This window comes from Miscanthus floridulus, chromosome 14 (genome assembly GCF_019320115.1).
Source record: "Miscanthus floridulus cultivar M001 chromosome 14, ASM1932011v1, whole genome shotgun sequence".
NCBI lineage: Eukaryota > Viridiplantae > Streptophyta > Magnoliopsida > Poales > Poaceae > Miscanthus > Miscanthus floridulus.
This window is the reverse complement of record NC_089593.1, coordinates 42,747,579-42,763,057: the sequence shown is the minus strand read 5'-3', so window position 1 is coordinate 42,763,057 and position 15,479 is coordinate 42,747,579. Positions and strand designations below refer to the sequence as shown.

Below are 15,479 nucleotides of genomic sequence, written 5' to 3'. Positions count from 1 at the left end.
AGATTTTCCTCATGCACCGGCTTAGGAACAAGCTGTTCCTCGAGGAGCGGGGATGTCACCAACTTGGGCATGCCAAAGCCTGAAGAACGTGAAGGTAGTGAACAGGAGGCACCTGATGCAACGGAGGCAGCAGCAGCTGGTGGGGGCTCGTAGAGTCCGGCCGTTCGGACGACTCCACGCACCGGCCGACAGCGCGGGAATCGCGGGCAGCAGCGCGCGTGGACGCGGGAAAGCGGCAGCGTGGGAATCGCGGGCAGCAGTGCGCGCGGACGCATGCTGGACAATCGCGCAGGGCCTACCTCGTCACGTTGCATGCGGTGACTTTCGACGGATTAAAAAAAGTCATAACTGCTAAACCAAACATTCAAATTAAAATTTTAACTATACCATTAGATTTCTTTCACTAAATCCTTCGATATATTTAGATAAAATTTTATTAACGAACATTTATTTTATGAAGATAGAACATTTTCTTTTATTGAGCAGATACGATGTTCTCGTTTCAGAAAACAATGTTTCGTCATTGTAATAAAAATATTCTCGGTTAAAAAAACAGTATTCTAATTTTAGGTTCATGATATTGGTATTCTAATATACATAAAAATAAATAACATAAATAAAAAATAAAATCTAGAGCAAAGCTTAAGTAAAAAATAAAAACATATAATAGAAATATTAAAAGAATATCACATGATACTTTTCAAACACCCTAAAATATACTATAGAACATCATATGCATACTAAGTGAACATCACTAAATACATAATTGAACATCACTAAATACATTATAGAACATCACATATATATTATGTGAATGTCACTAAATACACCATAGAACATCACATGTATACTGCGTGAAGATCATTAAATACATCATAGAACATCACATGTATACTGATATATACTGTGTGAACATAAAAATATCATAGAACATCACATGTATACTACGAGAACACCACATGTATATTACGTGAACATCGCAAAATACAGCACAGAACATTACAATGCACATCACGTGAACACAAAAATAAAACATCACATATATATTACGCGAACATCGCTAAATACAGCATAGAACATTACATGCATACCACGTGAACATAAAAAACATCACAGAATATCACATATATAACACGTGAACATAAAAAACATAAAAGATCGCATGTATACACGTGAACATAAAAACAACATAGAACATCATAAAAATAATAAGAAAAGAAAAGAAATGAAACAAATAAAAAAATAAAAATAAAAATAATAGAACATCACATGTGCACTGCATGGATATAAAAAATAACATAGAACATCATAAAAATAATAAGAAAAGAAAAGAAAAAAGATAAAAAAGATAAAAAAATAGAAAAATAGAAAAAATAATAAACATAGAAAACATAAAAAAGAAAATAAAAAATGAACGATGCACGAAAAGAAAAAAAGATAAAGAAAAAAAGAAAAGAAAAAAAAGAAAAAATAACGAAAGATAAACAAAACATGAATCAAAGAAAAAACATAATTAGATAAGAAAGAAAGAAATAAAATAAATAAATAACTAAAAACAAAATTAATGAAAGAGAGACAAAAGACAAGGGAAAACAAAAATAATAAAATAGACACCCTACGCAAGTAGCCAAAAGTAAAAAGAAACATCACACACTACTATGTGAATAAATGAGAGAAAAAAGAAAAGAAAAAATATATATAAGAAATAAAAAAGAGAAACTAACGTAACAACCTCCAGAAGTTAAGAAAAAGAAAAAAAAACAAACTACCACCGGCCTGTCGAGTGAGTTAATTAAGCAATAAAGAATAAAGAAATATAAAAGTTAGGCGCTTGGTGGAGTTGTACATGTGTTCCGTGGGCCGTCACATGCGTCGCTGGAGTGATACTTGTGCCGGAAGTACTGCGCAAGAAATCGTCACCATGCGGGAAGTACTGCGCGGGAAATCGTCGACCAGGGGGAAGCCAGAATTCAGAGTTGGTACTCAACTACTCATACAAGTAGTTTATAGGTTGCAACAATATAATACACTAATCGATTGTCCGGGCTTTAACAATTTGTCGCATCTTTTCGTAGCCATTATGAAAGCTATTACACAAGAGCCGTGTGCTCGATGTTTCCCTTGTTCGCTCCACTTTATGTCGACCGGTCCGAATGATCTGACGGGAGCCATGTGTCGACTACAGGGGCGAAGGTACGTGAAGGCATCGGGGTCGACCGACATCGATGACTTTGCCGTAGTCTATTAAAGCCAGCGATTTTTCACCACGTTGGACCCCAGTAGAAAATATGTTGGACCCCAACGAGTTGGCAACCTAGCGGTTTGGCCCATCTTCTGCTTCCTAGACCTAGAACGTGATTACATTACGTGAATGTAAATTGCAACTAGATACTGTACAGGCAGCAGCTGAGAAGACCAAATGTTTGCCTTCAGCCTCCACTACAGCCTGGAGCCCTAGACTGAGTAGTCGTCGTTTCATCTTCCGATCTCCATTGTCTAGCTTTTGGCAAGCAGCCACAATTTTTAGACGGCAAAGCTTGCAGCATTCTCGCCACAGTTGCTGTGGCACTTTATGGCTGACATCCAAACACCGTCTGAATAGAAGGCGTAAAGATGTACGACATGAACTATAACCAGAGTGGTACCATTCAGATACACTATTATCATGCATCGAGTAAATCAGAAAAGGCAACATTAATTATAACCAAAGTTACACTACCATTATCTCGTTATAGCACGACCCTGCTGCTGCTTCGTTGAAGCTTCAATATCATCTAAATTTACACAGCTGTGATCAACTAAGCACAAGCCGCACAAGCTGTATCGCGCACAAAAGCATCAGGTACATACCACGAAAGCAAAGGTACCTTGAGCTAAAACAGCATACGGTGGGGCTAAACCTACTAGCTACAGCTAGAGCTAACAATATAATGCGAAGTAAGCTAGGAATGGCATAGCGTGCGTGGCGCCATGGACGGCCCCGACGTGTCCGCGGGGCACCGGTGGGTTTGGATCGCGTCCAGGCCCGGCCCTGGAGGGGGGGGGGGGGGGGGGGGGCGAGATGGGCCTGGCCCTGGAGCATTTTGCAGGCTTAGAGATGGGCACCGGCGCCGCTTGCCAAATGCTAGAACAATGGAGGTCGAAAGATGAAACGATGACTACTCAGTCTAGCGGAGGCTGAAGGCAAACATTTGGCCTTCTAGGCTGTTGCCTGTACAGTATCTGGTTGCAATTTACATTCACGTAATGTAATCACGTTCCAGGTCTAGGAAACAGAAGATGGGCCAAACCGCTAGGCTGCCAACTCGCTGGGGTCCAACATATTTTCTACTGGGGTCCAACGTGGTGAAAAATCGTTGGCTTTAATAGACTACGGCAAAGTCATCGACGTCGGCCGACCCCGATGCCTTCACGTACCTTCGCCCCTGTCGTCGACACACGGCTCCCGTCAGATCGTTCGGACCAGTCGACATAAAGTGGAGCGAACAAGGGAAACATCGAGCACACGGCTCGGTTCGGTTCTCTTTTGCCTTAATATTTTCCATGGGCCGTCGCTTGGTACGATGGTCTGTATTAGGAGTGCGTGGCATCGAGCACGGGAAACATCGTTTCGTTTGGGGGAGCGCGGGAAGTATCATACGACGAAATAGGAGTTTAAACAGACAAAACAATCATTTAAACGGTCAAAACAACGAATTAAACATTGTAGGTGTAAATGGGCTAAACAAGGCCTGGTGGGAAGAAGGATCAGGCGCGCCAATACCCGCGTCATCGGGCCGGACTGGATGTAGGCCTAGTTATTTAGACCGGACCGGACCGGCGGTCCGACCGGTAAAAGACCGAACCAGAGACTATAACGGTTCGGTTCGCTTTACAGACCGTCCACGCAATTGAACCGGTAAAAACCGGTTGAACCAGCCGGTTTTTTACGGAACCGGTGAACCGGCCGGTTCCGTATGAACCGGTGAGTTTTTGAGTTTTTCTAATATCTTTTTCATTCTAGCTCTAAAATATATAAATAATATATCTATTTTGATTATCTCGACGAGCTCTTCACAATGGTACACTTTATCTCAACATTGAGATTATTTTCCAACACTGAATATTTGAATTACTATTTAAATCCTTTTTTAGAACCTGTCAAGTTAAGGTCTATCTTGCTACGATGCATTATGAGATGTTGTTTATTATCTTTTAACAATTTGATCATTTGAGTTAAGAACCGTCAACAGACAAATGTTGATTTTGGAGTACTTGTTGTGGACTTGTGGCTAGATTATTTCAAAGGTGGTTATGTAATTGTGTTTTTATTAGTTTATTTGTATATATGATCAATCATATGTTGCTAATTTGAATTAAGAACATGTCATTCTATATATACATATGTATGAACCTTATAGCTGAGCAATTAAATTTGTGTTGTTTATTATATGTTAATTATTAATTATAGCATATATATACCGGTTCAGAGTTTTTGTGGCCGGTTCAATTCGTCCGGTCCAAAACAATTGAACCGGCGGTTCAACCGGTTCTAAACGGTTGGACCAGTGAACCAGTGAACCGACGGCTTCGCCGGTTCGATCTCCGGTCCGGTCCTAATAACTTGGGATGTAGGTCCATGTAGGCGTCGTAATTCTCCAGCCCATGTTACGGGGAAGGGACGTCCAGACTGCTGGCTCCTATGCAATGCTTGCGTTGCGTGCGACAGAAGATGAACCTGAACTCGAAACAGAACCGAACCGAGCCGTTGGGCGTCGGCGGCGAGCTTCGGCCATCGCTGGAGTCTCGATTACCGCGAGTTCCCCATACCTGAGAGTTTCAATCCATTCCAGTACGGTAACAAGCTCTTCTGCGTCGCCGCCCCTTCTCGCGACCCGCGCCGCATCTCCCGCTCGCGGCCTCCCTCCCCCGCGCCGCGCGCCTCCGCCCCGCGCAACGCGGCCCCGCTGCCCGCGCGCTCTCCGCGCGCGGCCTCCCTTCCGCGCGCCGCGCGCACGCTCTTCTGCGCCGCCGCCGCTTCTCGCGACCCGCGCCGCATCTCCCGCTGGCGGCCTCCCTCCCCCGCGCCGCGCGCCTCCGCCCCACAGCGCGGACCCTCTCCCGCACGCGCGCGCCTCCCCTGCCTTCGCGTGCGCGCCCCTTGCTGCGTTTTCCCTATTCTACAGTTCTCCTCACAATATAGAATTCTGATGGAATCATTTTGCCTGCTTTGTTTGCATGGCTTTTGGTGTTATATGGTTTAGAATTATTCCTAAGGAAACTAATCTGTGCGTATATTTGCTGTTTCTATTTTTTTTTATTTCTCTTATCCAACAATTTCATTTGAATTCCAGATAGTATGGCTGCCAAAACGGCTGTAGCTGCCCAAGTGCTCAAGGATGACACTGTTAAACGCACACCCATGGCACGACCTAGCAACGGTCGTGAAGGAAAGCCCATTAGGTTGCTGTCCAACCACTTTGCTGTGAAGCTTAGAGGAGTTGATGCTGTTTTCTACCAATACAGTGTAATGAACAACTTTGAAATTCTGCATCTGGTCCTTACCTCATCGATTTATTCTGAAATTATTTTCCTCAAAATTTATTCTGAAATTACTTTTGGTTACATTGTAGGTCTGCATCAAATCTGAGGATGATAAGGTGGTTGATGGCAAGGGTATTGGCCGAAAGGTCATAGATAAACTATTGCAAACATACTGTTCTGAGCTTGATGGGAAGGATTTTGCATATGATGGAGAGAAATGTCTATTTACTGTGGGACCTCTTCCACAGAATAACTTTGAGTTCACTGTTATCTTGGAGGAAACATCTTCAAGGTACATGCACTTTTAGTTTAAACAACTTTTCAGACTGATCTGCTGAAAGTGAAAATATGACTGGTGACTGATTATCCTGCTTAGTTTATTTATGAATTCTAGCCATTTCCTAATTTGTTTTCGTTCAAGTGGTTTTGGCCAGCCCATTTCTTACACCTTACATTTCTTTTTAGTTGTTTCTGTATGTCTCCACGCTGCTGTTTGCATTTTTTTCTTAGATATATATGTTGCCTCAAAAACAGTCAGGCGGTAGTGAGTCACCATGCCTCTCCTTGATAACCATGATGTGGTGGTCTATCATTAATTTACAAAAGAAATTGAACCTCAACAGAGATAATACTGTTTGATATTCTTTGGACATAGTCTGTTTGTACTGTGATGAGGAAACTCCAATAAGCAGCTTATATGAATATGTACTCAAAGTTCATCTGTTATTCAGGGCTGTTGGTGGAAGTCCGGCGCATGGAAGCCCTACTCAAGCTGACAAAAAGCGGGTCAAGCGATCACATCTGGCAAAAAAGTTCAGTGTAGGCATAAGTTATGCCGCAAAGATTCCTCTAAAGTCGGTTCCTTTGGCTCTTCGAGGAAGCGAGTCAGAACATGCTCAAGATGCTCTGAGAGTCCTTGACATTGTTTTAAGGCAACAGCAGGCTAAGCGGTATGCTTATTTATTTTGTCATTTCAATAACGTATTTTCTCTGTTTGGTTACCATGTGTCTGTTGTTTGTGCTGTACAGAGGTTGTCTACTTGTTAGGCAGTCATTTTTCAGTGATGATAGTCGAAACCTTGTTGATTTAACTGGTGGAGTTAGTGGCTGTCGTGGACTCCATTCTAGTTTCCGTACTACAATTGGTGGTCTTTCACTAAACATGGGTATGCATTTTAATACATGTAACTGGATTTTGATTCAAATTGCCAATATTGATATAATTGTTTTTCGGTTATACAGATGTTTCAACCACTATGGTTGTAACTCCTGGTCCAGTTATTGATTTTCTCCTCACAAATCAAAATGTCAGAGACATCAGAGATATTGACTGGCCCAGGGTCCATGGAATAAAATAACTCTCCCTAAAATCCTATATTATTTGTTTTCTGGAGAGCAGAGCTTCAAATATTTTATTAACATCTACCTTTAAATGATGCAGGCCAAGAAAATGCTTAAAAACCTCAGAGTTAAAGCTAAGCACAACAACATGGAGTTCAAGATTATTGGCCTTAGTGATCAACCATGCTCTAGACAGATGTATGGATCTGTTCTTGCGATGTGCTTTCTGCACTATTCCATTCCTTTGCTGATCCTGTAATATATTATGCACAGGTTTTCAATGAAAGTTCGAAATGGAAGCATTGAAATTCAAACTGTGGATATCACTGTTCAGGATTATTTTAAGTCCAAGCAAGTTGAACTAACGATGCCTTATCTGCCATGTCTGGATGTGGGAAAACCAAAACGCCCTAATTATCTCCCAATTGAGGTTGCAACCCTGCTTTTGTTTCAGTCTACATTCGACAATGTAGTCTGGTTATCATAGGTCCCTTTTTTAGATAAAGGGGTTGTTATAGTTTCTGAGTGCACTTGATGTTTGAGTTGGTGCTATTAAAATTTCTATTTTGCAGTTATCCCACATGGTATCACTTCAACGTTATACAAAGGCACTGTCTTCTCAACAAAGGGCAATGTTGGTTGAAAAGTCACGACAGAAACCTCAAGAAAGAATGCGAGTTGTTACAGATGTGGGTTACTAAATTCTGTCAATGTTATTACTCCTCCCTGCTTTCTCCCCTTAACTTGGTACTTACAGCTAAAATGTGCAGGCTGTAAAAAGTAATATGTATGATGATGATCCAATCTTATCTTCCTGTGGTATTGAAATTGAGAAACAACTTACTCGTGTTGACGCTCGTGTTCTCTCTGCACCAACGGTTAGCCTATTTTGCCTTTTCTTTCATTATCGCACTTTCATATATGAGTCATGTTTTTTAATTGTTTGGATTGGATATACTATTCAGCTAGTTGTGGGGAACAGTGATGACTGCATCCCGAACAGGGGTAGGTGGAACTACAATAATAAGGTTGTTACTAAGCTACTTGTGAGAGAACACATTTATCTCAGAACATTGTGCTGAACTTCACCTTTTTTTCACTATTGCAGAGGCTATTGGATCCCGTCAAGATTGAGCGCTGGGCCATTGTTAATTTCTCTGCTCGTTGTGACATGAGCCGAATCTCAAGAGAGTTGATAAACTGTGGACGCAGCAAAGGCATTGTAAGTCTTTTGTGGTATTTTATTTTCTTGCATGGTTTGAGGGATGGGATGGTGATGGATCATCTCAAGTTCTCAACCTAACCAACTTACTTCGTTTGAGGAACCCTCACAAACAAAAGATTAGCATAACATGAGGAATGGTGTGATCCAAAGAAAATTGATGGGATTACCCCATGATGGGCCACACTATCCTTGTTGGGGTTGATCCTTAAAACTAAATACCCCACGAAAGCTTGAACATATTTAGCATTCTTGTTATTCTGTGCTTTGACCATACAAGTTATCCCTTGTTTTGTGCAGTTCATTGAATGTCCTCACACCTTGGTGGATGAGGACAGCCAGTCTAGGAGATGTTCACCTGTGGAAAGGGTTGAAAAGATGTTTGAAAAAGTCAAAACAAGCCTTCCCGGTCCTCCAGAGTTTCTCCTTTGTGTTTTACCAGAGAGGAAGAATTGTGATATTTACGGTAATATGATATACAGTTACTGTTTCTATGCTACCATGTATCCTTTATGCAGCTAAACTTAAATGCCTTTGAAGGGCCATGGAAGAAGAAAAATCTTCATGAAATGGGTATTGTCACTCAATGCATTGCTCCCAGTAATAAGATGAATGATCAATATTTCACCAATGTTCTTCTGAAAATTAATGCTAAGGTATACATTTGTCAGCATCTGATTTGTGGCCGCACCTTGTTTGAACATATATCCTGTTATTAGTTTTCTTTCTTGACTAATATGATTTTTCCTGTCGACTAGCTTGGTGGAATGAACTCTAAACTGGCATTGGAACATCATCAAATGATACCAGTTGTGACTCAAATACCAACATTAATTCTTGGCATGGATGTTTCACATGGTTCTCCAGGTCGAGCAGATATACCATCAATTGCTGCGGTGTGTCTTGTTCTCTCTTGTGTTACTTGCATCGAGCGAAGATTGGTTTTCACATTACTTTTCATATACCTATGTGCAGTCTCATAGTTTAAATGAACGGCAAGCACAATAATTTGCACCGTGTTTAGGGAACACCAATATGAATGTTATGGCGAATGGGCTGAAGTGTTATGGCGAGTGTGTCAGTTCTTGCCCTGGACGTGCTGCATCACTGCCTAGGATTAGTTCACGGTTTGTTAGTTTGTTCAGATCTGTTAGCAGATAGAATTGATTTGTTACTTGGATAAGATTTGTTAGGAGGTCTGTTAGGTGCCTAGTCTATAAAGGCAGCTGTGAGTCATATGGTAGGCAAGCAGAAATAGATCTAAGAAGCAGCTCGGAGTCTCCAGAGGGAGGATGAGTTAGCTGATCTATCTGCTATTCTTCTATCCCGTTCCCCAATCAGTCTACCACAACATGTTTGGTGTCGGAGACCTTGATCCTCAGGAAACAAGAACATTATTAAGATGAAAAGACCCAGCAAGGGTGGTAGTGCCAGTGGAGGTAACAGGGAGAAGGGATGCGTTACCGGCGACAATTGAGGAGGGAACAGGGTACCGGGAAGAGGAATTGTGAGAAAGAGTACCAGCATTGGAGGTATAAGTCACGTCTGAAGTAGCCCCGGAGTTGAAGTACCATTCTTGCTGAGGTGATTGTTGCAGGGTCATGGTGCTGACGGAGTGGGCGAGGGCCGACTGGGGTTGAACCCAGGAGGCGGAGAGGGCACCCATGCGTTCTGTGCGCCAGCCAGGAGAGCATGTGGAGGCCCTGACTGCTGCAGGTGTGACTGGGCTGGAGGTTGCTGATGCAGACCGGCGGGTTCGGGGCGCGAGGGGAGGACGGGGTCCATACATCTGTATGGAACCAGCCCAAGGGTGGAGGTAGGAGGTGGATTGGCTGCCGTCCACTAGAGCCTCCTTCCACACCCCCCCCCCCCCTCGGCCACCAGGGGAGTTCCTTCTGCCGCCCCGCCTGTAGTTGGAGGAACCACCCCCGGAAGCAGCAGGGCCGGAGGGTGGTTGTGGCGGGTGCTGGCGAGCCTGAGGGGCAGGAAGGGGGCACTGGTCACCTGCAGCAGGGGGGCGCTGTATGCCAGCAGCCACCAGGGCAGTGGGGGGCGCGGATGCCCATTGCGCCTGGGTGAGCTCCTCCAACAGCAGATCGTTCCGGGCCTCCAGGAAGGACGGGAAGGGACATCCACGCTGGACTGGAGGTGAACTTGTCGTTGAGGCCATGGATCAAATTGAGGACGAGGGTGCGGTCAGGGACGTGTTCGCCGAGATCGTTGAGGGCATCAGCCATGCCCTTGAGGCGCCTGCAGTAGTTTGTGACAGATTGATCTCCCCGAGCGAAGTTCCTGAACGTCCAGGTGGATAGCACGCGCCTCCTGGTTCCCCAGAAACTGGGACTCCACAGCAAGACATGCCGAGCGGGCCATAGAGCGGGAACGAGGTACCTGGATGGTTTCGGCCAGCTCGGGGGATGGCACCGTAAATCCAGGACTTGACCATGCAGTCCATGCGAGCCTAGTCTGGGAAGGTCGGGTTGGGGTCATCCTGGAGAACATGGTCCTCGAGGGAGAACTTTCCCAAGGGGAGGAGGAAGAGCTCACACCATTGGGAGTATTGGCTGGAGTCGAAGTCGAGGACGATCGGCACAAGGGTGCGGATGTTCTAGACGTCAATGGCATGAGAGTGAAGGTTGGCGATGATTGCGGCTTCAAGGAGGAGTAGGGCACCGTGAAGGGAGTGGGGAGTGGGGAGTGGGCGCAGAATCGGTGCACGCGGCCTCAGCGCGCGCAGCATCCGCGCGCTCCCTGGCGGCCCGCTCGCGATCAGTGGCTGGCTGGTGCTCCTGAGCAGCGGCCGTGGTTTCTTGTTCGGCGAGAGCAGCACGTTCGAGGGCAGCGGAGCGTGCCTGGGAGAGGGCCGCGCTCGTACTCGGCGGCGCGCTCGCGCTCAGAAGCGGCCGTGGCCGCAGCGGAGGCGCCGGTGACAGGGGTGGACAGTGCTGGCGTAGTGCCTGACATCAGGCAGCGGCAGATGAGCAGTCGGTGCAGAGAAAGAGGGCGCAGCATGATGGCGGGCCTAGGGAGCAGAAGAGTGGCCAGGAGAAAGCCGGATGATTGATACCATGTGAGATTAGGCACGGGATAGTAGATTGATTATCAGGGCTATGAGGTTACGCATATATAGGCAAGGATGACCCAGGTTTATAGAAACAGAACCAGCGGGGATCCTTGCCTTATAGATAATCAATCTATCTATCGTAACCATATAGGGACTAGGCCCGATAGAATGTGCAGGCCCATTAGGGCTGTGACACCTTCTGTCTAACACTCCCACACCTGCAACCCTCGCAATGCTACCAGCAGTGATGCCTTCTTCGCTGCCAGGACTGAAGCCACCGGACAGGGTTGGCAGAATCCGCAGGCCTCTGGACATATGAACACACCACCGTGGATGTATGTGTTCTCCCTAACGTCGATGCCTCCAGGGGCTCCCAGGCACACCCGTGGTTGCAGCCGTCTCAGCCTACAACCCACATGCACGCCATCTCTAGTGAGGACCCCACCTGGTACAAGGCTCCGGCCATTTCCACCATAGTTGTTCAGCGAGCAGCCTTGGCCTTATCCAAAGCATAAATATCTGGTTCATCTAGGGGAGTCAAAGCCAACCGGCGCTGTGGGCTTCTTTCCATGGGAACATGTTTTGCTGGGCTGCTTATCATTTCAGCTTCCAGAGAAGGCCTGACCTTGGCCTGTTGCAACACTCATGCCCTGTTTCGTCTGGCCCCTGTTATAGTGCATCCATTGTTACGTGTGCTCCTTTGTGGCCTGACGTGCTGTATCAGTAGCTGTTTAGGGATTAGTTTGTTAGCAGGTAGGGTTAATTAGTGCAACAACCTTCTGCACTGGAAACATTCCATTCGTCACCTCTGCATATCACAGCTCAAGGACGAGCTGTCTTCAAAGGGTGGTGAAGTGTTATGGCGAGTGGGCCGGTTCTGGCCCTGGACATGCTGCATCACAACCTAGGATTAGTTCACAGTTTGTTAGTTTGTTCAGATCTGTTAGCAGATAGAATTGATTTGTTACTTGGATAAGATTTGTTAGGTGCCTAGTCTATGAAGGCAGCCATGGGCAAGCAGAAATAGATCTAAGAAGCAGCTCAGAGCCTCCAGAGGGAGGGCGATTTAGTCGATCTATCTGCTATTCTTGTATCCTGTTCCCCAATCAATCTACTACAACAATGAGTTTTTGACACTATTCTGAAAATTTAGAGCACTGTTACAGCTTGTTTTCCTAATTTATGATTGCTGGTTTCAAGTCTTTTTTTATTGCCTCCCCCCATGTCAATTTAGGTAGGGGAAGACTCAAAATTGATATGGGGGGAGGCAATAAAAAGAGACTTGAAAGTTTTGGATATACCTAAAGACTTGTGATGTTATAGGAGTGCTTGGAAAGCAGCTATTGACTTGTTGGGTTTCAACTCTAGCCTACCCCAACTTGCATGGGACTGAAAGGCTTTGTTGTTGTTGTTGTTGTTGTTGTCTATGCTAAAGTTTTCCTCTGTAGGTTGTGGGATCTAGATGCTGGCCATTGATATCACGGTATAGAGCATCAGTGCGGACCCAGTCTCCAAAGGTAGAGATGATTGATTCTCTATTTAAGCCACTGGATGATGGGAAGGATGATGGCATCATTAGGTGATTTAAATTAACATCTTCTCAGTTTTCTGTGTTATGTTCTTCTAGTTGACCTCACGGTATCTTCATGTTGTATGAAGTAATTTTGCTCAGGAAGTGGGGCCTTAGTCTGTTATCTAAAAGAGAACAGGAACGGCCTAGTACCCTTTTCACTTTTTTATTGCATTGCAGGGAACTTCTACTAGACTTCTACCAAACCAGTCAACAAAGAAAGCCTAAGCAGATAATCATCTTCAGGTGTGTACTGAGTTAATTTTTATTTTCAGTTATATATGCCTATGATTGTGTCATACATTGATGTAAAAGGCACATTTGTTTCTGGTACGAGTTTGTAAGAGTGTGTGTTGGTGTGAGCGTGGTGGGTGTGCTGTAATTTATTTGCTATCTTCTTAATGCAATGACACGCAACTCTCCTGCGTATCTGGGAAAAAAATTGTGTCATACATTGTTAAGCTGCACTGAATGTGCACTTCACTATTTTTTTCTCCAACTCAAAGGATCATTATTTTGGTGCAATTAGGAATGATTTGTTTTCTTGAATGATCATTATTTTGGTGACTCAAAGGAACATTTGGTCTTTCCATGTTAATTTGATTGTGTTAATTTAGAATAATGAATGTTGATCTGGTAAGATGTGTTTGACTCCAATAGAATTTTACCAATCTTAAGCCAGGAAAAGTCAGATATCTGTATCTGATTTTGTATCTATATAGTTATTAGTTTCTTTTGTAATAAAAACTATCATTTCCTACCAGCTTTTCTTAAAATTATCACTGCAGTTCTTATTGAAGTGTGAGCTCTTTTGTGTTACAAGGATGAAAATCAGTTTATAGTTCAGAATTGACTTTACTTTGCGTGAAATGCATCATAAACATCCATATTGTTCTCTCTAGTAAGAACTATTTCTGATTATTCAGTTGGTGTCCTTTGATTTTCCTTTTGAGAATTGAAGTTGATACACTTCATTAAATGAATATTATATTTGAGTAATTTTGTACAGTGATGGTTAATTAAATCATGTATGTTCCTTTCTATTTATTTTTTGGATGTAAGGGTATCTTTGTGGTTTCTTTTTTCTGTATTGATTTGCTTTATTTGTTCCTGCACGATGAACTGGGCATTCACTGGTGCTGTGACTTCGTTTAGTCTCTGTCACGAGTTCTTGGTATTCAGTGTTGATGAATTCTTATCCTACTTATGCAGGGATGGTGTTAGCGAGTCTCAGTTTTGCCAAGTACTGAACGTTGAGCTTAATCAAATCATAAAGGTTCTGCTATGCACTGTTTTGCTTGAGAATTCCTTGGTTTTCTGGCATTTCCTAATAAGAGTTAGACGATACAGGCATATCAGAGTATGGGACAGGGGGACCTTCCGAAGTTCACAGTGATCATTGCTCAAAAGAATCACCACACAAAACTCTTCCAAGCTGATTCACCAGAGAACGTTCCACCTGGTAAGCACCCTTGTCCGGTTGTCCTGCTTAATACTGCTAAAGATTCTTCCCCTTTAAACATCTTGAGCAACTTACACTTTGTCTTTGCATCAGGGACTGTTGTAGACTCCGGCATTGTTCATCCAAGACAGTATGATTTCTACATGTGCGCTCATGCTGGACCAATTGTAAGTTCTCCTAGAGTAGTTTTGGATTTTGCTTGACCATGCTTGTTAGTAATTGCTTGACTGGAGATGTTTCAGACATGTTTCATATTGAGCATTACCATGTTCACTTACACAGGGTACTTCAAGGCCAACCCATTACCATGTGTTGCTTGATGAGATTGGCTTCTCCGCGGATAATCTCCAGAAGCTAGTTCTTTCACTTTCATATGTGTAAGCACATATGTTCATGTCTATTTCCTTATTTCTTACTCTTATGTGAGGATAACATGTTTGTGCTTGTATAGGTACCAGAGGAGCACCACTGCGATTTCTGTGGGTACGTTGATATTTCCTTTTGTACTAAAAAAACATCACGCACTGTTTGATGATTCTTCACTTCTTCCTATTTTAGAAGACATTAGTTGCTTTTTTGCTGAATGCAGTTTTTGCTTTTTCAGTGGCACCTATCTGTTATGCCCACCTCGCAGCAGCTCAGATGGGCCAGTTCATGAAATTCGAAGAGTTTGCAGATACATCGTCAGGGAGTGCCAATTCATCATCGTCAGTATCAATACCAGAACTGCCACGGCTGCATGCTGATGTCTGCAGTTCCATGTTCTTCTGTTGAGGTGATTTTAGTTTGATCGTTGTGGGGTAGGGCTACTTCTTTGTGAAGGAAGCTTATATGTTGTTGGTACACAGCAGGTTAACTGTTTTGTGAAGAAACCAAGTAGGTCGTTAGTTGTCGTACATCGATGTACGCCGGCATATTTTGGAGCAGAACCCCCCGCCCCCCCAATGGAGGTACAGCTTCCAGATTTGAGGTAGCCTGTACGTTTGCATCTGCAAGTTTTTTTATTGGAATCTGGAAGATTTTAGGGATGTTGAGAGAGTAGAGCCAGATTTTGTACGTGGTTAAATGATCTTTCTGTTAATCCCCCAAAATACGTGTGCGTTGGGGGTATGAAAATGAGTTAAAATTTCTGTGTCTCGCGTGGCATCCAATTGTACGCCTCGTCTGAAATGCGAAAATGACCACCGCCCTCGCGACTCGCGAGAGACCATAGGAAAATTCTTGGCCTTTTTATATTCTTGTCATCTTGTGAGACTTTTGGCTGAACAGATAGGGAATTGAGAAATACAAGCATCAA

At 43.9% G+C, this 15,479-nt stretch overlaps 1 pseudogene; it reads left to right on the top strand.

Moving 5' to 3' along the window:
* Positions 1-4,842: 4,842 nt before the first annotated feature.
* Positions 4,843-15,074, top strand: LOC136504319 (protein argonaute 16-like; annotated as a pseudogene).
* Positions 15,075-15,479: the final 405 nt, after the last annotated feature.